The sequence below is a fragment of the Salmo salar genome, chromosome 02 (genome assembly GCF_965601325.2).
Source record: "Salmo salar chromosome 02, fSalSal1, whole genome shotgun sequence".
Taxonomy (NCBI): Eukaryota; Metazoa; Chordata; class Actinopteri; order Salmoniformes; family Salmonidae; genus Salmo; species Salmo salar.
The window spans coordinates 29936823-29947509 of record NC_138292.1 but is presented as its reverse complement, the minus strand read 5'-3'; the positions used below and the strand labels follow the sequence as shown (position 1 = coordinate 29947509).

The following is a 10687-nucleotide window of genomic DNA, read 5'->3' as shown; positions in this document are numbered from 1 at the left end:
CTGTATTCAAGAGAATGTTGTTTCAACCGATGGTGAGTACAACACAAAAATCTAAGATGATGTAAAATAGGGTCTAAGCTATGACCATATGCGAATATGAAAAAAGTATCTATCTATCTATCATACATTTATAAAATAAAAACAGACATTATAAAATTGTTTGACAACCCTGTTTGTAAGCTTTTAAATGATATCAATCTCGTTGATCTTTTCCAGTGATGTCGACATGGATTTCTCATGGTATGGTGGGATATGAAAAATGGGTAAACTTTGAGCACATTCGTGTACAAAAGGTCACTTTCTGAGCACTTCTGCAATGGGAAAATATGTATGGTAGATTTATTTGAAATCAAAAGGAGTGCTGTCAAAAAATGATTGAATTCAAATGGATTTACCCTAATAATGTCTCCTTGGGTTACCTTGTCGACTGTGTGAATGTGTGCACCTTTTTTCAGCAAAGTTTTTGCCTTATGTGATCTGAACATCTATTACTGTGTTAATGAACAGGTATTACTCACCAACTATTGTTAACCAGAATCAAACTCTAGACTGTTATTTTCATCCTGTTCCTAGCAGTCTATTTTCCTTAAGAATGGGTACGAGCTGACTGAGGCTTTGGCTGCAGCTTCTGTGTGCTCTGCTGTCTTTTCTTGTGAGCAGAGCACTGACTAATAGAACTGTGTCCTTGTGTTGCCTAGGTAACAGAGGCATGCAGATGGCAGCGTACAGAGTGTCTCTCTGCCCGCGTGACAGTGGCCTGTTCAGGTTGCGATTGGGCAGACCCAGGTCCAGGGCTGACCGTGCCCTCATGGCCCCCCTGCCCCACCTCCTGCCCCAGAGCCGGGGCTCGGACCCTGTTTAGCGAGACGGGTCTGGGACAGGGACTATAAAGCGGTCACCAGACGCAGGGTGGAGCACTGGTGGCACCCCCGTATCATGGAGCAGTGGCAGAGGGATACGCTGGAGGAGGTGAGTTGGCAGCAATTCTTAAGTTCTCTCTTTGCTTTATGTTGGCCCTTAGTAGAGGCTTCTGGGAAAGATTGTCAGATGAATATTTTAAAACACCCCTGGCTTTAGTTCCAATTATAATCTAGCCTAATATTAAACCATACTCTGGTCATTAAGCATCCTTCAGAATAACCATAGTCATCATGGGACATTAGAACCTGGGCCTATTGCTATGTTTATATATGTGTGTCTGTCTGGTTGAACCCTGTTTAGTGTTCCCTTTAGGAGGCCTTCTGGTTTGCGTAGACTCTAAAACATTAATTAAATCATTCACTTACTGTGTAATATTCTTGACTCATAGGCGTAATATGCTTAGTAATGAAGTAACCTATTCACAGTCTCCTGTTTGTCTGTCTCTGTTTTTGGTTACTGTTGTCACGACCATCAACAGTCCTCTAACAGTGAACCTTTTTTTTGTGGGATACACATAAGGCAATTCTAGGTCTTGTGGCATATTTTGGTTAAACTATCCCCAATTCAATGGAATTGCAACCCTCTACATGCACAGTGCATTCTTCCATCACATATGCAGTGCACTCTTCTATCACATGTACAGTCGTGGCCAAAATTTTTGAGAATGACACATATTAATTTTCACAAAGTCTACTGCCTCAGTTTGTATGATGGCAATTTGCAAAAACTCCAGAATGTTATGAAGAGTGATCAGATGAATTGCAATTAATTGCAAAGTCCCTCTTTGCCATGCAAATGAACTGAATCCCCCAAAAACATTTCCACTGCATTTCAGCCCTGCCACAAAAGGACCAGCTGACATCATGTCAGTGATTCGTTCACACAGGTGTGAGTGTTGACGAGGACAAGGCTGGAGATCACTCTGTCATGCTGATTGAGTTCGAATAACAGACTGGAAGCTTCAAAAGGAGTGTGGTGCTTGGAATCATTGTTCTTCCTCTGTCAGCCATGGTTACCTGCAAGGAAACACGTGCCGTCATCATTGCTTTGCACAAAAAGGGCTTCACAGGCAAGGATATTGCTGCCAGTAAGATTGCACCTAAATCAACCATTTATCGGATCATCAAGAACTTCATGGAGAGCGGTTCAATTGTTGTGAAGAAGGCGTCAGGGCGCCCAAGAAAGTCCAGCAAGCACCAGGACCGTCTCCTAAAGTTGATTCAGCTGCGGGATTGGGGCACCACCAGTACAGAGCTTGCTCAGGAATGGCAGCAGGCAGGTGTGAGTGCATCTGCACGCACAGTGAGGCGAAGACTTTTGGAGGATGGCCTGGTGTCAAGAAGGGCAGCAAAGAAGCCACTTCTCTCCAGGAAAACCATCAGGGACAGACTGATATTCTGCAAAAGGTACAGGGATTTGACTGCTTAGGACTGGGGGTAAAGTCATTTTCTCTGATGAATCCCCTTTCTGATTGTTTGGGGCATCTGGAAAAAAGCTTGTCCGGAGAAGACAAGGTGAGTGCTACCGTCACTCCTGTGTCATGCCAACAGTAAAGCATCCTGAGACCATTCATGTGTGGGGTTGCTTCTCAGCCAAGGGAGTGGGCTCACTCACAATTTTGCCTAAGAACACAGCCATGAATAAAGAAAGGTACCAACACATCCTCCGAGAGCAACTTCTCTCGACCATCCAGGAACAGTTTGGTGACGAACAATACCTTTTCCAGTATTATGGACCACCTTGTCATAAGGCAAAAGTGATAACTAAGTGGCTCGGGGAACAAAACATCGATATTTTGGGTCCATGGCCAAGAAACTCCCCAGACCTTAATCCCATTGAGAAGTTGTAGTCAATCCCCAAGAGGCGGGTGGACAAACAAAAACCCACAAATTCTGACAAACTCCAAGCATTGATTATGCAAGAATGGGCTGCCATCTGTCAGGATGTGGCCCAGAAATTAATTGACAGCATGACAGGGCAGATTGCAGAGGTCTTGAAAAAGAAGGGTCAACACTGCAAATATTGACTCTTTGCATCAACTTCATGTAATTGTCAATAAAAGCCTTTGACACTTATGAAATGCTTGTAATTATACTTCAGTATTCCATAGTAACATCTGACAAAAATATCTAAAGACAGAAGCAGCAAACTTTGTGGAAATTAATATTTGTGTCATTCTCAAAACTTTTGGCCATGACTGTACAGCTGATTCTCAAGATCTTTCACACTAATGAGATGCTATTGAGCCCACACTACTACACAGTCTGAGCCAAGGACTACATGCTTTCTGGTAAGTTTTGATTATGATACTGGGCGGGGTGAATCTATTTTATATGACATACATGATTATTTGTTAACTAGTAAATAGTAGCCTACAGCAAAGTGTGTTTAAATAATTTCTAACTTAACAATTTCTGCTTGTTAGTTTTTGCTACCATGTGGGTTTTAGCTTGCTTGAGCCTGCTAACTAAGGAGTGTTAATTCACCTGTTTCCATACATGTTTAATTTTAAAACATTTATCTTACAAAGGAGTTGTTTAATCTAACTGCTTTTAACTATTTATCTGTACATGGAATTGTATTTGTTTTTCTTTACTCATGTTTTTCTAATTGTTACATGAAAATGCCACGGGCACTATCTGATGTGTGGAGACATTTCACTGCAGCTAATGTAGAAGGAAAAGCTGTGTACATTTGCAAATACTGTTACAAATCATATGTGAACAATGCAACAAAGATGCAGAATCATCTGGCCAAGTGCATAAAGTTCCCTCAGCACTCACAACAAGCAACCTCTGACAAAAGTCCCTCTACTTCTATTCGAGGTGAAAATTATGAATCATACACCTTATCGATAGCAACAGCTCATGGTCCTCCTGGAATTAGATATTTTTTTTGGACTCAATGGAGGAACATAGTCAGAGAAATGCTGATGAATGTCTTGCTCAAGCTGTGTATGAACCAGTTAATCTCTGATGCTCACAGGCAATGTGTATTGGAAGAGATTTCTGAATGGTCTTCACCCAGCATACACCCCTCCAACCAGACATGCTTTATCTACTCATTTTCTGGATGCAGAGTTCAACATAGTTCAAGTGAAGGTCTAGCAAATCATAGAGAAAGCAGACTGTATTGCTATCATCTCTGATGGGAGGTCGAATGTTTGTGGGCAAGGAATAATGAACTACATCATCTCCACCCCATAACCTGTATTCTACAAGAGCACAGACACAAGGGACAACAGACACACCAGTCTCTACATTGCAGATGAGCTGAAGGCAATCATCAAGGACCTTGGACCACAGAAGGTATTTGCACTGGTGACAGACAATGCTGTGAACATGAAGGCTGCTTGGTCTAAATTGGAGGAGTCCTACCCTCACATCACACCTATTGGCTGTGCTGCTCATGCATTGAATCTGCTCCTCAAGGACATCATGGCACTGAAAACAATGGATACACTCTACAAGAGAGTATCGATAGGTATGGATAGGTATGTGAAGGGTTATCAAGTTATAGCAGCAATCTACCTGACCAAGCAAAGTGAGAAGAATAAGAGCACCACATTGAAGCTGCCCAGCAACACCCATTGGGGTGGTGTTGTCATCATGTTTGGGGTGTCAGGTAGCCTAGTGTTTAGAGCGTTGGGCCAGTAACGGAAATGTTGCTAGGTCGAATCCCAGAGCTGACAAGGTAAAAATCTGTCTTTCTGCCCCTCAACTAGGCAGTTAACCCACTGTTCCTAGGCCGTCATTGTAAATAAGAAATTGTTCTTAACTGACTTGCCAAGTTAAATAAAGGTTAAATGAAAAATAAAAAATGTTTAACAGTCTCCTGGAGGGGAAGGAGTCACTCCAAGAAATGGCCATATCACAGTCTACCGATATGGACAGCCCCATCAAGAGGATCCTCCTGGATGATGTATTTTGGGAGTGAATGGTAAGCAGCCTGAAACTCCTGAAACCTATAGCAGTAGCCATTGCATGGATTGAGGGAGGCAATGCCAGATGTAAGAGAAGAAATCCATACTCCCCTTTCCACTTCACTGTTGCTCCAAGCAGAGGAAACTGCAGTTCTGATATTCAAAAAGCGTGAAGACTTTTGCCTGAAGCCCATACACTTTGCAGCGTTCATGTTGGACCCCAAGTATGCTGGCAAGAGCATCCTGTCTGGTGCAGAGATCAACAAGGCCTAAGGTGTCATCACTACTGTGTCTCGCCACCTTGGCCTGGATGAGGGCAAGGTTCTTGGCAGTCTTGCAAAGTACACTTCCAAGCTAGGGCTTTGGGACGGAGATGCAATATGGCAGTTATGCCAACATATCTCATCAGCCACCTGGTTGAAGGGACTTTGTGGATCTGAGGCTCTTTCCCCTGTTGCCTCCATCATCCTCCAAATCCCACCAACATCAGCCGCCTCAGAGCGCAACTGGTCCTTGTTTGGGAACACACACAAGAGCACGCGACAGGCTGACCAATACAAGGGTTGAAAAATTGGTGGCCATCTGGGCAAATTTGAAGCTTTTTGAGCCTGAAAATGAGCCATCTTCAACAAGGTTGGAAAGTGACAGTGAAGATGAGGTCTCAGAGCCTGATGTTCAAGAGGTGGACATTGAGGAGGTCCAGGGAGAAGACATGGAAGCCTGAGAGGAAGACAACCAAAGCTTTAGTTTTTAGACAATCATTTTACAGATGTATGTTGAAAACGTTTTGGGGAGATGCGATGGATCATTGGGGATCATTCAATATTCCCTTTCTTTTGTTTTTCAGTGAAATCATCCCATGTGAAGAGTCAACTCATTTCATTAAAGTTCAATTCAAAACTAAATTGTTTTTTTTATTTCTATTGGAAGGATTTAATCATTTGCAATTATGTCTACTTATGATAAGGTAAAAGGTGTGTGTTTCTGTCTACATATGATATGGTAAATACATCCAATGCAAAAAAACATCAACATTAAAATGGTATTAATATTAATTTGCAAATATTTCCATTCATTCCCATTAATTCCCACAGAAAGTTTCCACATCTGAATATTCCCCAAAATGTGCAACCTTAATACAGACAAAAGAATCCAGGAGCTAGGAGTGTAGTTTTGCACTGACCTAGGCTGTATAACTCTTAGGCCTAACCACAAAGTCATAAAATCTGATTTTAAACCTAATCATAACCCTAACTTCACCCACACTGCTATTCCTAATTTCTAGCCCTAAATTAAGAACAAAAAGCAAATTTTTGTTTTGAAAAATGTTTATAATACTGGCATGAACGTGCAGTTGAAGTCGGAAGTTTACATACACTTAGGTTGGAGTCATTAAAACTCGTTTTTCAACCACTCCACAAATTTCTTGTTAACAAACTATAGTTTTGGAAAGACGGTTAGGACATCTACTTTGTGCATGACACAAGTAATTTTTCCAACAATTGTTTACAGACAGATTATTTCACTGTATCAGAATTCCAGTGGGTCAGAAGTTTACATCCACTAAGTTGACTGTGCCTTTAAACAGCTTGGAAAAGTCCAGAAAATAATGACATGGCTTTAGAAGCTTCTGATAGGTTAATTGACATCATTTGAGTCAACTGGAGGTGTACCTGTGGATGTATTTCAAGGCCTACCTTCAAACTCAGTGCCTCTTTGCTTGACATCATGTGAAAATCAAAATAAATCAGCCAAGACCTCAGAAAAAAGATTGTAGACCTCCACAAGTCTGGTTCATCCTTGGGAGCGATTTCCAAACGCCTGAAGGTACCACGTTCATCTGTACAAACAATAGTACGCAAGTATAAACACCACGGGACCACGCAGCCGTCATACCACTCAGGAAAGAGACACGTTCTGTCTCCTAAAGATGAACATACTTTGGTGCAAAAGTGCAAATCAATCCCAGAACAACAGCAAAGGACCTTGTGAAGACCTTGTGAAGATATCCACAGTAAAACGAGTCCTATATTGACATAACCTGAAAGGCCGCTCAGCAAGGAAGTAGCCTTGCTCCAAAACCGCCATAAAAAAGCCAGTCTACGGTTTGCAACTGCACATGGGGAGAAAGATCGTACTTTTTAGAAAAATGTCCTCTGGACTGATGAAACAAAAATAGAACTGTTTGGCCATAATGACCATCGTTATGTTTGGAGGAAAAAGGGGGAGGCTTGCAAGCCGAAGAACACCATCCCAACCGTGAAGCACGGGGGTGGCAGCATCATGTTGTGGGGGTGCTTTGTTGCAGGAGGGACTGGTGCACTCCACAAAATAGATGGCATCATGAGGTAGGAAAATTTGGTAAATATATTAAAGCAACATCTCAAGACATTAGTCAGGAAGTTAAAGCTTGGTCGCAAATGGGTCTTCCAAATGGACAATGACCCCAAGCATACCTCCAAAGTTGTGGCAAAATGGCTTAAGGACAACAAAGTCAAGGTATTGGAGTGGCCATCACAAAGCCCTGACCTCAATCCCATAGAAAAGTTGTGGGCAGAACTGAAAAAGCGTATGCGAGCAAGGAGGCCTACAAACCTGACTCAGTTACACCAGCTCTGTCAGGAGGAATGGGACAAAATTCACCCAACTTATTGTGGGAAGCTTGTGGAAGGCTACCCAAAAGGTTTGACCTAAGTTAAGGAATTTAAAGGCAATGCTACCAAATACTAATTGAGTGTATGTAATTCTCTGACCCACTGGGAATGTGATGAAATAAATAAAAGTTGAAATAAATCGTTCTGTCTAATATTTTTCTGACATTTCACATTCTTAAAATAAAGTGGTGATCCGAACTGTCCTAAAATAGGGATTTTTTGCTTGGATTAAATGTCAGTATTTGTGAAAAACTGAGTTTTTAAAAGGTGTATGTAAACTTCCAACTTCAACTGTACAGTAAGCTATACACCAATCACATGTTGCCAGACACAGATTTGTAGGGCTAGTTCCTGTCAAACAGTCTGTATAATTATTGATGGTGAGGCTCTCACGAGCCTCGTGAAGTCTGTTTCCCTGAGCATGTGTTTGTTGTCTTCCCCAGAGTTCCCTTAGGAAGAAGTTTTATGTCCTGTCTATGTTTCCGTACCCCTCTGGCCATTTCCACATGGGCCATGTACGGGTCTACACCATCAGTGACACCATCGGACACTTCCAGAGGATGAGGGGCCACCAGGTAATAATAATAATAATAATAATAATAATATATACCATTTAGCAGACGCTTTTATCCAAAGCGACTGGCCCTGATAGTAGCTGGAGATTCAACTGTGAAAAGCTTAGCTGCCCATACTGGTAACTTTTATCATTTCTCCTTTCCACCCCTCTATGCATGTCTGTCTCTATGGCTCTTTCTCTCTCTCTCTCGCTCTCTCGCTCTCTATGCATTCACACAAACTGTACTGTCACGACTCCAGGTTAGTCACGTAGAAGCATACAGCTGTGAAGCACTTTGTGTGTAGTCCTCAAGGTCACCGTCCGTTCTCGCTCTCTTTACATCTTCTCTGTAATGGAAGCCCTGATCCATCGTCATTACGGCCTTGATGTTCTGTCTAGTCTGAATCAGTCCGCTTCTGTTCTGCAGGAGGTGTGTGTGTGGAGGCTGTTTAAACTGAGAGAGATGCTGCTCTGCCTTTGCCTTCTAACTCAGCTCTTAAAAGGTCGAACTGGGATCGGGGAATTAGTTCAATTGTCATTTCAAAGGACATTTCCCCAGCCTCAACTGGTGGGGCTGCCATTTTTCTGAAAAAGGATTTGCATATTGTAGCTTTAAGAGTGCCCCCATTGTCCCTGGCCCAACGCTACATTGCACTTACCTAAGTGCTCTTAGCCACAAGACCACTTTTCAGTGGGACTACCTACGCATGGCACATTATCAGACATGATTACGGCATAAAAAGGTTTCATGTCAAAACAATGACTCTTTAAGTTGGTGAGTTCCTCTAAGACATCTGCCTTTAAGTGTTTCTGCAGGGGTAAGACAGGGAGGGATGCAAGCTCTCCCTGTCCATTCTAATGTGTTGACTGTGTGTTGGTGTTTTAAGAGAGATGATGATCAGACCGTTGGTGTCCTACAAACCACTGGTGACAAATGACTCCCCAGAGACACCATTCGGATCTGTCACTGTGTCCCCTAATGCAGCCAGTCACCCACAGCTTGAAATGGTTACTAAAGAATTCACTGTGACCCTCTCTCTTTCTCTCTTTTCTTCTCTTTATCTCTCTCTCTCTCTCTCTCTCTCTCTCTCTCTCTCTCTCTCTCTCTCTCTCTCTCTCTCTCTCTCTCTCTCTCTCTCTTACCCTCCCTCCCTCCCTCTGTATACTGTTCTAAACCATTACTCCAGCCATTCTTCTCTTTGTCACAATAACAACCCACTCCCCCTCCTTAGCGAGACGGACAGCGCCTCTTTGGTGTGTGTTGTTTTGTAGGCCCTCCTCTCTCAGGCTACGTCCCAAATGGCACCAGATTCCCTTTTATAGGGCATTATTTTTTACCAGGGTCCATAGGGCTGTGGTCCAAAGCAGTGCAATATATAGGGAATAGGGTGCCATTTTGGATGAATCCTCAGGGGCTGATTTAATGGAGCCTGACAAAGTGCTGTCAGTGTTGTGAGTGTGGCACAACGGGCCTGTCATTGTTTTGTAAGCAGCAGGGTTTCGTTCCCTCGCACTCAGAGAGAGATGGCTAGGCGTTGGAGAGAGACTGAGGTTCAGGAGAAGCAAAGAGGAGACGGAGGAGTAGAGTAATTATGAGCACTATCGCCTGGGTCGTGTTCATGTTGAAGCAGGGAGGGACTGGTGCAATAACACATTTTTGTTTTCCGTTGCATGCCCTAATGAACACAACCCTGATGTTTCATCCATCACACTTGAGTCAATAAGCCCTCAGGGTTTACTAATCCATTAACAACCTGCTGTATGTCATGCAGCTGTGACTGTGACTGAATATATCTGCAGGTGTGTTTGTTGTGTATTTGCTGCTCATAGCTTTGCCCTGCTGGTTGTTTACTAAGCAAATACCCTCATCCACTCAGAGGGTCACAGTGTTGGCTACATTTCTGTCTTCATATGGACTTTATTTTTCTTAGCAGGTAGGCTGCATCTGGGCTACCAGCAGTAAGGCTGTAATGCTGTCTTCTTAACCACTATTATTTTAGTTGTCGTATGGACTAGTTCATTCATTCAATTTGATTACACTTGTAGAGACAAAATCCCTTCCCTGTAGCCTAGTTGTGGTGTGATGTTTAGTAAAATCCCTTCCCTGAAGCCTAGTTGTGGTGTGACGTTTAGTAAAATCCCTTCCCTGTAGCCTAGTTGTGGTGTGATGTTTAGTAAAATCCCTTCCCTGTAGCCTAGTTGTGGTGTGATGTTTAGTAAAATCCCTTCCCTGTAGCCTAGTTGTGGTGTGACGTTTAGTAAAATCCCTTCCCTGTAGCCTAGTTGTGGTGTGATGTTTAATGGTTAGACTGCCTGTGGCTCTGCTCTGCTTTCAGCCTGCAGCTCGTCTCTTCACAGATGGAACCAGAGCTTTTGGGATTTGTGTGGGTGGACACACATACACTTTAGCATAGCCATGCCAATGTGTTGCATGCCCAAAATCAGCCCCCTGCCCTGGGACTCCTGTCTGTCAGGCTGTCCTGCTGGCCTGGATGGACAAGTCCCTCCCTAATATACATCTAAGTCTTCCACTCTGTGGACAAGTTTCTCTCTTAGCTCCTCCTCTATCTATAGGTTATCTATAGGTTATCTATAGGTTATCCATAGGTTATCCATAGGTTAAATGTAAGCAAT

General features: G+C 42.9%; 1 pseudogene across 1 annotated transcript in view; it reads left to right on the top strand.

Moving 5' to 3' along the window:
• The first annotated feature begins 704 nt into the window (after positions 1–704).
• Positions 705–10687, top strand: part of LOC106579342 (putative leucine--tRNA ligase, mitochondrial) — a 50183-nt pseudogene continuing 40200 nt past the window's right edge. Inside the window, exons 1-2 of the transcript XR_014380589.1 lie at positions 705–969; positions 7941–8072. The product of XR_014380589.1 is annotated as a putative leucine--tRNA ligase, mitochondrial (transcript). The remainder of the gene's footprint in view (positions 970–7940; positions 8073–10687) is intronic.